Below are 16,773 nucleotides of genomic sequence, written 5' to 3'. Positions count from 1 at the left end.
GAGGGGACTCCGGCCCGTGAGGGCACCCCGGCCCCGGCCCGTGAGGGGACTCCGGCCCATGAGGGCACCCCGGCCCCGGCTCATGAGGGGACCCCTGGCCCGTGAGGGCACCCCCGGCCCGTGAGGGGACCCCGGCCCGTGAGGGCACCCCCGGCCCCGTCCTATGAGGGCACCCCGGCCCCGGCCCGTGAGGGGACCCGTGGCCCGTGAGGGGACCCCGGCCCGTGAGGGGACCCCGGCCCGTGAGGGGACCCCCGGCCCGTGAGGGCACCTCCGGCCCCGGCTCATGAGGGGACCCCCGGCCCCGGCCCCGGCCTCGGCTGTGGAGACACTCGTACGGAAAATCACACTGTGAAAAACCAGTGTCCGCAAAGGACACAGAGGAATCCTGCAACTTTATTCGAATAAAGGGAGAGGTCACACGCCCGCGGGGTTTTCTCTCCCGAGGACCTCCCTTTTATCCCAAACTCCCGGCCGCTCGTTGCCCTCTTCCTTTCGCAGTGCTGAGGTACTAGGAAGGTACAGCCTTCCCGAATCGCCTGCCACGTGTTCCCCCCTTTAAACACGTCATTTTCCCCAAAGTTTAGAAGTCCAGGCTCGTGCCGACCCTTGTCAGTTTCAGCAGTCAAGTTGTGTGAGCTCTGCACAAACCTGCTGCTTGTTAATAGAGACATTAAGACCCATTTTTCAAAGACCATAACACCCACACTCTCACTTATCGAATTGTTTGTTAAAACATTAGCACGCATCTTCCCTCTCACACTCAATTGATGCTGACTGCACTTCCCCACCTGGTCTCTAAGCTCAAACGTGTAAATTTTCAACAGTGTTACAATGCTTTTTCAAAGTTATTTCCCACATTGAGGTGTGGTGACAGCTAGTAGCCTGCTTGAACTGAAATTTGTGGAAATTGAAACAAATTTTTCACTTTGGAGTTGATCATCATACATATTGGAGAATGATAATGGTAATGCCAATGTTCTCTAATCTCTCCAGTCTGTACTTTTCTTGGTCCAAACTACTGCGTTCAGTGCTTTTTTTTAATAAAAAAGTTTCTAATTACCTCTAAAAAGGAAAAGTTGCTGGTGGTAATGGTGCCATTATCACAGAATCATGGAATGTTAAGGGGTTGGAATAGAAGGGACCTTAAAGCCCATCCAGTGCCACCCCCTGCCATGGCAGGGACACTTCCACTGTCCCAGGCTGCTCCAAGACCGGTCCAGCCTGGCCTTGGACACTTCTATGGATGCTCTGGGCAACCTGTGCCAGGGCCTCACCATCCTCACAGTAAAATATTTCTTCCTGATATCTAACCTGAATTTCCCCTCTTTCAACTTGTACCCGTTACTCCTTGTCCTGGCACTGCAGTTCCTGACAAAGAGTTCCTCTCCAACTTCCTTGTAGGCCCTTTCAGATACTGGAAGGCATTTCAAAATATACTGGAAAGTATATTATTGATCATTTATTAACTGAAATTACGGTTGTGCAACCACTTACTCCCTTGAAATTATTCACAGCTAAAAGGGATTGCAGCACCAGGCCCTGTACAACAACCTATTCAGAATTTTTAAAATTTGCACAAAGCAATCTTTGTTAAGCAAAATCCTGAGATTATCCCTTGTTTATTTGAAGAGCCTGTTAAACAGCCAGACAATTCAAGGAGCAAACAGAGCCGAGTTATCTTAAAATGTTGGTTGGCACACGAATCTGAGAACTGAGGTGAGGAGAACAGCCAAGCAGTAATTCGCCCTCGGAATCTATTTCAAATTATCTGCACAGCTTCTCACCATCCAGCCTGAGTTTAATCTCTCCATGAACAGCACTGTTAAATATGATCATTCCTGTTTCTGGCGACAAAGGCTGCTGGCACTGTTATGTTGCCTGCGTGCCTTGCTTTATCTAGGAAAGTGTAGCAGAGTATTGCTTTACTCACCCTAAACCAAACAAAAGTCCTAGTCAGGGACAGCGCCTCATTAAGCCAAGCAAAATGCAGACAAAGCCCTTGCTGCCTTCCCCGAGGAAAATACAGAACCAGTCAAACCCACCAGAAATGTTTTCTAAGTTTTATTATGTAGCTGACCACAGAGAGTAATTAAACACAAACTTATGCTTAGAATGTGATTTTTGTTTGGGGTGGGTTTGGAAAGACATTTAAAGGCCCACAAGCATGTGGAACCTATTGAGTGGGATTGTCAGGGCAACCTAGGCAGCTAACACCCATTATGAGAGTTCTTACCTACTGGCTTTTGAAATTCCAGCAGGCATTTCTGTGTCCTTGGGCAACTTGGGACACGAAATAGTTTCCAAAATACAGTCAACTGTTTCACTGCCCATTCCATTTTCATGTGGGGCAGAATGGAAAGAGATCTCCCAACGCTGTCACAACAAACTCATTAAGAAGCAAGCAAAGATGAGCTGTCCTAGTCCTACTTCCAATTGCTCTATGTTAAAGATGTTTCACAGTGGTGAGGGGCAGCTCACAAAGCAGTCCTCACAGCTAAAAGTATTGCAAACTCAGACATTTCTCATCAAATTAATGTTTAGCTTTTATTTCTGACAAAATAATATTTTGAGGAGTATTACTGTGAACCTAAGACTTGCAATTTCTGGAGGTTTTAACTATCAAATAGAAATTTTCCTCATTTTAATGGAAAAACATAATATCTAGAAAGTTGGTTCTCAGGTTGGTTTTTTTTTTTTTTTTTTACATATAACTGTCATTTCTAAAATGACACAGACTCACAGTATGAACAACATGGACATGTTGACTTGTGAGGGCAGATCTCAGCTGATTTCACTGGAGTTTAAAAGAAGATAAAGCAAGCCTGCTTGTGTAGGCTATCAGTGGGTTAATTTCTTTTTGAAAAGCTGAAATAATAAATGGGGTGGTAAAAATGCATCTGTACAAACAAATCTCTTGTGTTGTGGAGCACGTGAGCAACTTAATTTGGTTGTATCTTTATTGGAAAGACAGAATGAGTGAGTATAGAGTGTTCTTTTAACACATTTGTTGCTGAAGTTCCAAGCTCCAGTACTGAAGTATTTCCAGAACACACTATGTTGAAAGGATCATTCAATGGAGTAGGTAAAAAATTCAGCTCAGAGCAAGTTTTGAAACCACTTCTATTCAAAGAATGCTTTGAGCTTCCAAAAATGTTGTTATTTTCATAAAATGTCACAGTTGAGTGGCAAGAGAGGGGCAATATTTCTCATTACAGTACAAAACAGCAAAAGGGGACTTAAGAAGCTCATCTGGTCCTGGCATCCTGAGACAGGATCAACTCACAAACACCTACTGATCTATGGGGCTTCATAACATCCTCAGCCACTTTACTGCAGTCCTTGCTGTCTGCCCATTGAAAGAATTTCTTAATAGCCAGCTTAGATATTGCAGCATTTTCTAAGCCTGCTCAAATTTGGCTGGCTAAGATCTTTTCCCTCCGGCTAAAAGATGGAGACTTCTGTGATCTCCTCAGTTTTGGAGCTGTTGAGTCTGAGCCTGTAGCATAACTTATCCCTTTTATACAGATGCCTTTTGCTCTCTCTCTCCCTCCAAAGTGTTCAGCTCCCAAGGTACAGCTCCTCACTTCGAATCCTCTTAGTAACAGCATCTTCATATTTTACCTTAGGCAGGAATAATCCCACTTTGCTCCTACCTTAGTAGATTTGGCACTTTATCTGCATTTTAGACCGGATGTGAAAAGTTTTGCTGGGCTATTAAAAAGAAAAAACAGAAACAACAAGACCCTTACCACCCTACCCTGCTTTCTTGCAGGCCTAAAAAAAGATTTTATAATCAAACACCCTGACTAAATACTAACAAGGAGGCCAGTAACCTGCCCAAAGATAAGACTAGAGTCTCTTAGAAAGGACACAGGCCCCCATCCCTTCAGCCTGTATCTCCACCCTAAGAGGCTGCTCAGCCCCCTCCTCCAGGAGTCCCCTGATAGCCCTCTCCCAGTGGCTTTATCCCCTGCAGCTGTGTGCCTTCTCAGCTGCTTTCTTGCTAATGCCTGTGTTAACCCTTTCTTTGCCCAAGGAGATTGCAAATTCCATCACAGATCCTTTAGTCCTTCCCAGCTTGCGTGCCCTTTATGAATTTATGATTTTATGAATTTGCAAATTGCTGTTGAATTTCCCTCCCATCCCATGCTTTTGTTGAGGTTATGGACACCTGATTCGTTCAGTGATGTTTTAGACCTTTGTTTATTCTCCTGGCTCTGTTCTGGATGCTCTCTGGGCACTTTGCATCTCTGCTGGAGAATAAGCCCCAGCACCAGTCCTGGTGCTCCTGCTGGGGCTGGACCAGAGCAGGATTACTTCTCATGTCTTGCAAGCCATACTCCTGTTTGCACAGCTTAGTGCAGTGTTTGCCTTTTTCACAATGGCTTGACACTGTTAACTCCTAATCAGCTTGTGATCTATTATATCCCCTAGATCTTTTTCTGCATGAGGGAAACAGTATTTTAGCAGTTTTATTCCAGTCAGCCACATGAGAAGAAAATGACTGAAGTAGCGTGAGTGAGATTATCTGCTTTGTGCTTCAATGCCAGGATTGTTTACTGGTTTCCAATTAGCTACATGTGTACACCCTGTGAAGGGAGTTGCACAAGGGCTGCTAATGCCTTCCTTTGGCCTTCAGAGCATTTATTACTAGCAGGGACTAGTACCTAATAGTTATTTGGGCCAATTTCCCTGTGTACTCAAGACTTCAAATGCTCAGCTGAAATTACAGGCCTAATTGCTCTTACAATTTAGACATATTGAGTTTGGGTAACCTCACCGAAAAATGCTGCTGCTCCTTAGAGAAGAAATGTTGCGTGATGTTTCTTTCTCTGAAACATTAGCTGTCCTTAGAAAGGATGTTGCTTGTTTCTTCTTTCTTCTTTTCAAATGAGTCAACCTGAAGAAGCCGGTGGTTGTTTTGATGAGGCGCTAAATACCACAAATATTCTGTTAGCTGGAGTACTGGACTTGGGTAGCTTTGTGGGTGAAATAGAAAGCTCCCATTCATTTCAGTACCAGCCCACACCTTCAAGCATACACTCTCCTTGACCACCAGACATCCCACCCCTGTGTGCTTCCACGTCCTGCCCTCAGACTGCTGGGCCACAGCAGTGTGATATTGTGCATGTTCCCTGTTCTGCAGGTTCCCTGTTCTGCTCAAGCCATTCTCCTCGCTGCTCCAGCTCAGGCTTTTGAGGGTACCTTTTTATTTAGTATGATTTTGTGGCGTTAAGACTGCAGGAGATGAGGCAGTGACAAGAGAGCGGCACAGTTCTTCCAAAGAACTGAAGCTGATTAGTGCAGGTTTTTCTTTGCCAAGGGCTTGAATATTTGAGCAACATTATGCAAAGTTAGACTTTAATTTGGTAATCTTTTCCTAACTGAATGGTTCCAAATAACGCAGTTTTTAAAAAATAGAGTAAAAGAAGCAAATTTACTTTTTAGCTTGTGAAATCTCCTGGAGGATGCAGTGATAGGCATGTGATTATGGTCTTACCACCTCAGTTAGTACAGTTTGGGTTTGCTGTTAGCAAACCAATCTGAAACTCAGTAAAGTAATAGAGGCATTTTCCTTACATACCCAAAAAAGCTTTATAAGTAAGTTATTTGGAGGGAAAAGGTTCTTATTTACAAAAGATAGCAAGATTCAGATAATGGAAAGAGATAAAGGGTGGCCTTGAATCCCCGTTTTCCTGTGTGCCGCCACTGATAACCCTGGAGAATCAATGCTTCTACTTGAAGAAGAGCAAACCTTTCACCTTTCCAGCGTTCAGTTTAGATCCTTTGTTTTTCAAAACCATGCCTCTGATTTTCTTGATGACTGAACTGTTAAACACTTGCAAAATCAAGTTATTCTGAAGAGCTGAGGAAAGTAGGTGGAAATGTGTATTTCCCAAAGATTCCCTGATAAGTTCATCCTATCCACAGACAGAATTTTGTTGAACTTCAGTACCTTTGGGAGCTTAAACTTCTTTGTGTATAAGTACAGGAAGCATCTGACATTTTAAGATGGGAAAGTGCTTAAAGAAATAAATCATATCCCTCCAAAGGAATGTTTACATAACAGGAACTGGGATTTGTATAATATAAGAGATCCACAGACAATGTATTGGATCTACATCCTTATATGACACACAGGAAGAGAAATGAGTAACATTTTGAATTATGAATTGGCCAAAGGCATCTAAAGAAAAGATACAAGAATTGTATAGCTCTAGAGAATACAGCAACATTTACTTAATATGTCTTCATTGAAAACAGAATTCAGTAGGTTATTTAAATCTTTATACTGCCCCATAAAAGACATTTTATTATGTCTTATTATATTTTATATATGATATATTTCAATATCATCCTTTAAATGCTACCCTACTCAGAAAAGTGGGTCTTAAATTACAGTTTATTGTGACTAATTCAGTTTCGGTTTTGTTTAATTTTCAAGCCAAGATTGTTCTGCATTTTCCTGTAAATGCCAGTTCATCACACTCACCCTGGGTTATGAAATTAAAAGTTTTCAGGTTCATGCATCTTCAGTAATACAGATTTAAAAGCTTCTTTCAAGCTAGTAATAGTGCTGATAAAACAAAGGGCAGTTGGGAGAGCAGCTCGCTCCCTTACAGCTGCACTGGCTGTGTGTTGTAAAAGAGTAGCAAAGATGTAATTCTTGTCAGAAAATTGACCAGATGTGAGCAGAGCAGAGACAGGAAACTCTTCCCTTCAGTGAAAATCTGTTGCTCTGTCTTTGCAGAATGTAACCCTTCTCAAGGCCAGGAGGGCCTTTGAACAGCCTGAGAAATGCGGTGCTAACCTGGGGACGTGCAGCTCTCTGAGGAAAGGAGCCAATGAGCTGTGCAAATGGTATCTGTGATGGTTTGTTATTATCTTACCCAGCAGTGCCCGCAGCTCCGGGCCGGTGGGAGGGGCAGGGACACAGCCCCGGGGTGGCATCATCTGTCCCACGGGGACTCACGTAGGGGACATGCTGGTGTTGGACCACTGAGCCCAGCTGGGGGAAGGGTGGGAGGCAGTGACTCCACCAGGGTGGGAAGCAGTGACTCCACCAGGCCCTTGGGACTCTATTGTTGGCCAGGGGTCTATGTACAAATCACAAGCAGGACAGGACAGCTGAGGAACGCCTCTCGAGCTGTTTCTTTTCCAGCATCAGCCTCATCCCATGGTTATGACAATGGGAAGATGCCAGCAGCTCATGTCCCCGGCAGCAGATGAACAACTCAGTATTATAACTCACTTAAAAGTTTTTTGACCAATTACACAAAGCAAAAGCATATTGACAGTAGTTCTATCCAACCCTGTAAGCACACGAACCTTTGGTTAAAATAATGCTTGCTTATTTTGAATACAACACCTGCTTGTGAGCCTTAAAACACAATGCACAGAGCTCCATTATTGAGCTTAGAACTTCCTATTATCTTGCTAGATATACTTTTCTGTAGCTTAGGGGGTTATTCTAGCCAAGCTTTAACACAGACCATTGTTCTATTTGTCCTTACTTTTCTACTTCTTATATAACTTTTCTGCTGACAAATCTTATGGCTACCGCTTTGCTCTAATCACAGTTCTGCTGTTTCTGAGGCCTGCCTTTTGCAGCTTTCCCAAAAACTCTCTAATTTTAAGGATTCCCACAGGACTGCTCATCTCTGCTCCTTCTCCCTGGGTTCAGGGGAGCTGAGGAGGAGCTGTAGTTCTGTGCAGCATTAGGGACTAATGGGGGCTGCCAGCACTGGACCTGGGAGTGAAAGTAAAGGACTTAAGCAAATCTGTCTGTATAGTGATCTTTTCAAAAGATCACAATCATTTGGTGTGAATAAACTGACAATTGTGTCAAGTTTAGAGTATTTTTTAGGTAAGGTTATGACATCTGTGACATTACAGATAGAATTTGGCTATCAAAAATGTTTTAGGAGCAGGTCTGTGGAGACTACATTGCCGTGCTAGCAGGATATAAGAGGTGACAGTAAATTATTTCATTGTGTAGAGGCTCCCTGGTAACATCATCCTGATGCCATTAGAGCCTGCAATAAACCACCATGCACAAAAGACTCTGCATCTCCCTCCCTGTGACAAAATCCTTACTCATCTACTTCTTATTCTTTCCATAATGAACCCAGATACTTAACTTCCATCTAAACTTTCCCTTCCCAAATAAGGTACTATTTTTAACTTTTTTTTTTTTTTTTTTTTTTTTTTTTTACTGTAAGAGAAAAAAAATTAATTTCACCAGCTGGAAAGTCAAGATCCTCATTTTGACTTCAAGTGAAAACAACTAAAAATACCTTTTTGCTAACATTGCTGCTTTTGCTCTGCCCAGTATTGTGCCTGTTAAGACAGAGTTCAAGGATGAGAGTGCACTGAGAGCACTGGCCTAGAAGCAAACCCTGCAGGTATTTAAATACTGGGATATCTCTATACACAAATGGGAAGTTCCATTTGGTTTTAGAACCTCCAACTGTAGAAAGTTGTGTTTGTCAATGTTCTCATCTTGGGTTCTCAGATTATTTATGCAGCTGACAACCCATGTGACCGTTGTGGTTATTATGCACGTAAACTTGAACTTTGACATTTCATCCTGTTGCAGAGCCTTGGTATGTGCATTCCTTTATCTTCCCACCATCCCTGCAGTTGCTGTTCATTATTGTCAGTGCTTATTAGTTTGAAAAGTCCATTCCATTTTGTTTGGGCCAATTAACTGGTGGAGAGAGCAGCTCTTCGAGGGTCCCCGCTAACTGTGTATCACCAGCTATCATCCACTGATTGATTAAATAAACCTGAGCTCTGCTGCACTTTTCAAAGAAGGAAATTCTTGTTTCTCAGTTGACCAACTTAAAAACTCTTCAGACTTTTGAATATTCCACTTCTTTATGTCAAAGGGAAAAACAGACATTGTGTAGCAAATTAAATGGGAGCTGTTGTAGTATTTATTGTCATAACTACTTTATATTCTTTTTCATGTGTTTAGGATAGTGTCTTCCTAAAAAACAGAGAAGAAGAATACCAGGAGAGGAAACAGTCCTTGTGCTGCTTCAATATTGTGACCTGCAGCCTGTCTGAAAACATAACAAAGCCTTGATTGTGCAAGTGCCCAGCTGATCCAACAAGCAATGAATGAGTGAGCAATGGTCAACAAGGAGGAGTGGATATCACACAGGGCGATTCAAAAAGGTTGTAGTGCTGTGAAGTGAGGGAGGCATGGAATGAAATAGAACCAGAGATAAATAGATCATCGACCATTTGGGTTAGTTCTACTTTTTTTAAAATTTTTTTTTCCTTGAAATGGTCCAGCATAGAAAAAAATGTGACTATAAATAGGAAAGAGATATGTCTTCCAGTATGGAAGAAAATAATCTCATTCTTTCAGTCTAAATGACTATCAATTTAAAACCAGAATCTGATCTAAATATGAATGAGATCTCCAGGAATGTGCTTGGGTCACATGTCAGGTAGTGCAAGACAGTTTTGTCAGGGAAGGACAGACTGTCAGATTTTCATGTTCATTCAAGCATTTGGGTCCACATAAGGCCCCACCAGACATGTCAGCATGAGAGAGGATGGGAAAATCTGACATCTTACAAGAGCTCTACTCCAGTTCTTCTTGGGAGCACAAGATTCAACAGTAGGGAGGATTCCCTTTCCTTCAAAGACTTACACTGGTCATTTTACTCTTGAATAGATTCAATTGGATTTTCAGTCAGAATTCTGCATGAGAAAGCAGAAGGTACATAGACAAATATATGACCAAGATAACAAAATCCAGATTTGATACTTAGGTACTGCTTCAAGGATTTATTTTAAAAGCACTAAAAAAAAGAGTTTGGGTGACCATGGCATCTTCTAAAAATATTAGAATCTATTCTGGCTTGATGGTGTTTCTGAGTAAAAGCACCTCCTGATTTACTAATCATTACTGTTAGTTTTGTTAGATCATTTTAGATTTCAACAAGACCTCTAACCACACCTTCAGGCTTTCATGTTGTTTTGTTTTTGTCACTGATCTCACAACAATAAATTGGCAGAGTACCATGAATTTGTGTCAATTCAGAGCTCCTCATCAACTAAATTCAGCATCATAATATAGACAAATTATTTTCAGAAGGTCATGCAAGGAACTGAGAGAGGACTTTGACAGAGAACCTAGTTTTCCTTTTCCTCAGTCCACTACTTTAATCAGGGGAGCATCTCTGGTCAGATTTGTTGGCACCTAAATGAGAGTGTAATCTGACCTAATAAAGCCATGATAGTCAACACATGCTTTGAACCAAAGGAAAAGGAAATAAATTAGAGTCTCTTTCAGCAGACTTTGCAAAATTGACAGTCTCATTTGAGCTTTGGGTTTCTTTTGAGGAGTTTTCTTGCTTCTGGTGCTAAAAGGCAGGAGGTGAAGCAGGGTCCTTTATCCCCTGCAGATACATCTGCCCTGCAAATACTGCCTCAAAGCAGCACAAAGGACCCTGCTTTGTGGAGCAGCACAGATCTCATTTCATTGTCAGATCCATTGTTTTTCCTTAAGCAAATATGTAATAATGTCAGAATTTATGGATTAGTTATACAATCCCTGATCTGCTTTAACCAGAGTTAGTGCTGTTCCTCCCAGAATGCTGCTGACAGGATCACTGTGCAGACAGACAGACAGACAGACAGACGGACTGGGTACCTACACAGAGCTCTTTGAATTTTTTTTTCTCTGTTAATGCTGCAATATTTGGTAAGACATTGCTCATTTAGTGGGTGATTGAATTTAAGAAGGAATGAAAATGCTTGTGCTGTTAATAACAGCTGGACAAACCTCTCTGCCCTTTTCCTACAAAAACTGTCATCAAATTTAGGGTAAAATTTAGCTTGCAAAACTACTCCATGGACCAAATCTGCCTCATGGGAGCTTGTCAGCTCTAAAAAAATCCCTGTCATCAGATCTGAGGTAGATCTGGTCTCTGAAAAGACCTGCTGTTGAAAATTAAGTGTGAAATTTGAAAATTATTAAGTTGAATTATTTACCTTGCTACTTCATCATGTCTGCAAAAATATTCTCTCTCCTTCTGGTAACCTAGCAATGAATACCCAGTGCACAGCTATTTTTTCACAATTTGTAGGAGAGTTGCATTAAAATGCATGTCAGTGTCTATTTCTTGACAGGCATGTAGCAAGCAACACTGCAGAAATGTTTGTTTATCCTGGCAAGGGCTGGATTTGTTTAGTGTAACTTGCACCAGTTTTGTCCAAATTCTGAAGCAGAAAGGAAAATATATTCTTGTTTTCTGATCAGTGTTACAAATATTCTCTTTAGCTTTGTTTTTATTAAGAGAAGTGACTGCTAGTGGATTTGGACCTGTGTCCTCTGCTGTCATATTCTCCCTCAATGTACTGGAAATTGTTGAATACTTTTGAAAAACTGATTGCACAGGCTGAGCCTACAGGTTGCAGAGTGGAGACAGGCTGGAGGAGCTGAAGAAAATGAAAAGTTAAGCCAGCCAAGAGATATGCATCATGATTAATATCAGCTTTACCAGTGGCATAAATTATGTTTTTTACAACAGGAAATTAATGTTTATTAAGTGGTAGAAATAAACAACTGCTCCTCTTGAAGAGTCCTCAGACTAAATGCTGTTTTCTGAGTACTTCTTGGCAGACATTTTAAATACCTTGGTTATTGTGAAATGAAAAGAAAACATTAATTCTTGTGGATGAAATGCACAGGACTATCCCCAAAACAACAATATGCTGAGGCCTCTTCAGAGGTTTTTGGTTTTGGCTTCAGCTTTATCCAGACTCAGGCATGCAAGCAGGAGTTACTGCCTGCACCCCAGAGGGGTCTCTGGGCTTAGGCACTAAATCCTCTGCCTGGGTCCCCAGTCCCGAGACAGCCTTGCTGTATGGGATGGGAATGAGCTGTTTCTGAGCCATCTTTTGTTCCTTGTGTTACCTTTTTGATCCTCTCAATAGACATCATTCCCTTCATTGCTTTTGAGTTTGATGTGCAAAGAGTAAAATGCAAATTCCTGTCTGCACAGCCTGGGTTGCTTAACAGTTCAAGGTGTTGGGAGTGGGGAAATGCTGAGAGAAAAACACCAAAATCATTGGTACCATGCTGCTGTGGCTCGTGGCTTGATCCAAACCAAGCTGTGTGGTTTGGGAGACTGCTCCTTAATATGGCAAAGCCTGGGTTTAGCACTATCACAAAAATCTTTACTCCACCTTAGAGCTCTTGGCCAAAAAAATGCCTCGCTCAGCCTCCCCAGTCGATGTCTTTTACCTGGCTGAGGTATTTAAATCAGGAGAAGTGTAGCCAGGAGTGCAGTCTTGCTCTGCAGCAGGGATGCCTGGCCTGGGCTGAGTTACCCCATCCTGCAGAGGGGCTTTGCCCTGGGAGCAGGGCAGGGCAGCACACCTGACCTCCCTGCTCAAAGGCTGGTGTTAGTCCTGTGTCTTACCCTGCTTCTTACCTGGGACATCAAAATAAAGGCCTTGAGGAGAAAGGGAAATGTATTATTTAGTCTAAAAGTAGAAATTACACATTGGCCACACTACTGATTTGCCTCAAATGTTGAAGTGTTCTTGGGAAGTGAACCTCCCTGCCTGCAGTGTTCATCCCTGTTTGCACAGTGCTGTGCAGAGAGGGCCTATAGGTGTAACTCTAGGTACACCTACTGGTTTGGCCACATCACAGGTCTGGGCACCTCTGCCTTGTGGTTTTTTTTTTTTCTTTTCTTTTTTCTGTTTTTGTTGTTTTGGGTTTTTTTTTTTTGGGTTTTTTTTTGGGTTTTTTTTTTTTTTTTTTTTTTTTTTTTTTTTTGCTGTTGCATCTTATAATGATTTTTTTTATTCCCAAAGTTTTTTTGTTTATCTGACAATTAAATACCTGACAATAATTAAGTAGGTATCTGACAATAAAGTATCTCTCTTATAAAGATTTTTTTTATTCCAAAGTTTTTTGGTTTATCTGACAATTAAATACCTGACAATAATTAAGTAGGTATCTGACAATAAAGTATCTCTCTTTCATGCCTACAGCAAAATCCATGGATTTGGGTGGGAGCCGTTTGGGATCCCAATGCAAACATCCAGAGGCGGAAGCTGGATGTGCATGCAGCAGGAGCTGCCAGTTCAGTGGGAGCTGTTTGTGTCAGAGCTGCCTGTGTGTGTCCAAGGCAGAGGGGCAGCTCTGCTCCCCGCCCCCTCTCCCAACTCTTCTTTAGTGCTGCCTCACTCTTAAAACTGCAATCTTTAAATTAACACGGTTTCATCAGAAATACTGCTGTCCTGCAGCTGGATTTCAGGCATGCCCTAACACCAGCTTCTTTTAGGAAAGATTTACTTATTTTTCTCTAAATGTCTGTTGTTTTCGGTTGCATTCCAAAGGCCAAAACTTTTCCCTTCAAAACAAAACAAGAAAAGCAAGATGTGATGTAGTGGTTTAGGCTCAGTAGGAATTGTGCTGGGATATTAATGCTAAAGAAGTACGCAGGAATGAGCAGGAGGCTGCAATTATGGATGCGTGTATTTTCTTCACTGATTTTAATTTCATGAGAGCAAGTAACACGGTCCCCCCTCACCACACACAAAGGTTTCCCACTGTCCATTCAGCTGCTGAACCTCTCCCTGTTTTGTTACTCTGCTCACTCCTGTCTGTCCACTGGATTTACCTTACAAATTCTATTTATTTCCTATTGCTCCTGTATTCATTGTCTATTGTCCTCTCTGTGGCTTGTTTGAATTCTTAGACCACTCTCTTTCCCTCCTGCTTTGCCATGCATGCTATTTAGCTATGGCTTTGCCTTTCCAGAAAATACCCTGCTTCTCCTCCTTCCCCCTCCTCCTTCAAAGTTTCAGATTTCCCTTGCTGGCAGGCAGCGAGGGGCTGCACACCAGGCACCAGCCCTTGGGTCTGCTCTGTAACCACAGGACCTGATTCCCCTCCTGCAAACTGAGTAGCGTGACAATAAATCAGCTGAGAGGGGGCTGCTTGGAAATTGCAGATCAGGGACACGTAGTGAAACCAACACATGGCTGGGCAGTGACCAGTGCAGCTCACAGGAGTTCACAGCTCTCCCATATATATTCCCTTGGGGACAGCAAGGCTGAGTGAGACCTTTCAACAGATTAGCTCTGCCACACTGTTTAAAGCAGCTTTGAATGTTCAGCTGAGATGTGCTTAACCCTAAATCCAGCATCTGAAAGCGCCCTTCCTGTGCCTTCCGGCTGGGTCCCAACTTGGCAGGGGGGGTTGTCCCTAATAATGTAAACACAGCCATGCTTTGAAGAAAATTTGAATCCAGACCTGAGCTTGAGCCCATCTGTAATCACTACTCGATTTTGCTTTCCTCAAATCTGTACTTTTGAGTACTGAGGAAAATGAGTCATCTCTCCTTTAATAGGTTCTCCTCCTGCAGCCGCCTGCTCTTTAAAATCCTTAAAAGTCCTTTAAAATCGCTGTTGTTTGTGCCTGGGTTGGTAGCCGTGACAAGTAAATATTTAAAGTGAATTTAGAAGGAAGTGTCTGAAGTGACTGTGTAGAGTCTCATCTTTGAGTTGCTCCTTGAGGAAGGCAGCGGAGCTTTATAGGGGTTCAAGTGTTTGAGTGTAGGGAGCTGCTTCCAGAACCTGTATCTCCAGTCCTGCCACATTAGGTCAGAGTAGTTACTCAGTGACTCCTCTTTTCAGAGGAGTGTGAAGCCTTTGCTGCAGAAGATTTATGTTTCTATTCGACATTATACAATATTTTCCTCACAAGATTTCAGTGAAGTTCTGCTCTTTCTGAATCGTAAATGAAAAAAAAAAAAAAAAATTACTGTTCAGAATGTTCTCTCTTGAAAAGATGTTTGCTTTTCACAGCTCAAACAGAAAACAGCTCAGTGCATCCAAAAGCTGCCTCACCCTTTGAGCGTGTTCCCAGATCTCAGCCAAGAGCACTACTATGGAATAGCTGTGAGTAGCCGGAAGAGCATTGTAGGGATTGAGATGCAAATGAGCAAACCAAGCAGCCCCCTTCGCTGCAGAGGTTCCCTATCTCCTGCTGCCCCTCACTTTTGAACTGGGGGAGGCTTAACCTGGGCTTTGCTCCGCAGCCACGATCCCTGGCTCTGCACCCACAGCCCTTGGCTCTGCAGCCACCAGCCCGGGCTTTGCTCACTTGTAAGGCTCAGCAGCTTGGGTAGGATGAAAACTGTGTCAGCATCAGGAAGGCGTGGAGGACAGGAGGGGCTTTCAAAGTCCCCATGTTGCCATTGCTTTTCTGGGTCCCGAGAACTAAATGCCACCGCTTTTTCTGAGTTAAAAGGAGGGGGGAATAAAAGCCAGAGGTAGTAGCCACTGCAAAATAGCACACTCTGTTCCCTTTCTTAAAAGTTCACAGTTTTCAGGCAGCTTCAAAAGTTCCAGAGAGTAATGGGACCTGCCTGGGCACTTGTTTGTTTTATCAAATGCGGGGAGTTCGAATATTGCAAAGGAAATCAGATACAGTAGGTTGGGGGGCGTGCAGAGGGTTGCACATATAAACACTCTGAGGAATAAAGCAATATGGTGTTTTCTCTGTATGCTTTTCTTTCCAGTGTGAGGGAAGGAAGCAAAACATTCTAACAAAACCTCCTTCTAAAGAAATAATCAAGGCACTGAGCTCTAAAGCCTGTATCACTGCACATGACTGGGAGAAAAAGGCATTTTGCATTATTGCATGTTGTCATCACTTTGCTCAGTGCTGTCCCTCCGTGCTAATTACATGTTTACATGCATTGCATCATTGGGCAGAATTACTGTAATTATGTTAATACTTCATAATCAGCAGAACACAGTACCTGTAATTTACCAAACAAAAAGGACATGAAAAGCTAAACCCACAAATGGAAAGGGATACACTGCAAAGGATTTAATCCTCGGTGCAGCAGCAGGCAGGAAGCTTTCAGAGCTGGAATATCCTGCTTCAGCCACTGGATGCTCTCAGACGACACCAGGGCACTTTGCAAGGTGTTTTAACAGGTACTAAGGAGGCTAACACACCAAGCTGTGAACAGGGTGTAAATGTTTAATGCGCATTCATGAACTCTCACCTAGCAAAATCAGTGCCCTTCATAGAGCTGCATGGCAGACTCTTGAAAGAGCAACAGGAGACTAAGAAACTCGCTGATCTGGAAATATTTTAACCCCTCTCCTATTTGTGGATGTACAATATCAATCTCAACCCCCTTGTTGCTTCTTTGAAAGAAATTATGTGGCACCTGGCATATCAGAGCACAGTATGTGTGCAGCTGGATCATTTTCCTCCTACACCCATCCGTGTTTTTTTCCCCCCCATTTATCTTGGGTAGTTTGGGCTTTAGGCTGATTCACCCCCTGCACTTCCCTCACGTCCTGGAAGGCTTCTAAGGGTCTCTGTCACTAAGGGTTACGTATCTGAAGTCAACGGCGGAATAACTCGGGACATTAAACAACACAAGGAGTTATCCCGAGTGGTCATTAAGTGGTGAAGAGTAATACAAATAAAATCGAGTCCCAAGTGCTTCCTGGTAAGTGGAGACACAAGAAAGTTGCAGCAAAATCGTCAGCCTTCATCTACCAGGAACCGCGCCTTGGTGGAGATCCTACTGCAAGCTGAGTCAACCTGCTGGCAGGGCGGGCACGGGGGCTGCACGCCCGGGGACGGGCTGCGGGTCACTGCGGGCATCCCCAGGGACAGGCTGCGGGACACTGCGGGCATCCCCAGGGACAGGCTGCGGGTCACTGCGGGCATCCCCAGGGACAGGCTGCGGGACACTGCGGGCA

This window comes from Vidua macroura, chromosome 19, assembly GCF_024509145.1.
Source record: "Vidua macroura isolate BioBank_ID:100142 chromosome 19, ASM2450914v1, whole genome shotgun sequence".
NCBI lineage: Eukaryota > Metazoa > Chordata > Aves > Passeriformes > Viduidae > Vidua > Vidua macroura.
This window is presented reverse-complemented; position numbering follows the sequence as displayed.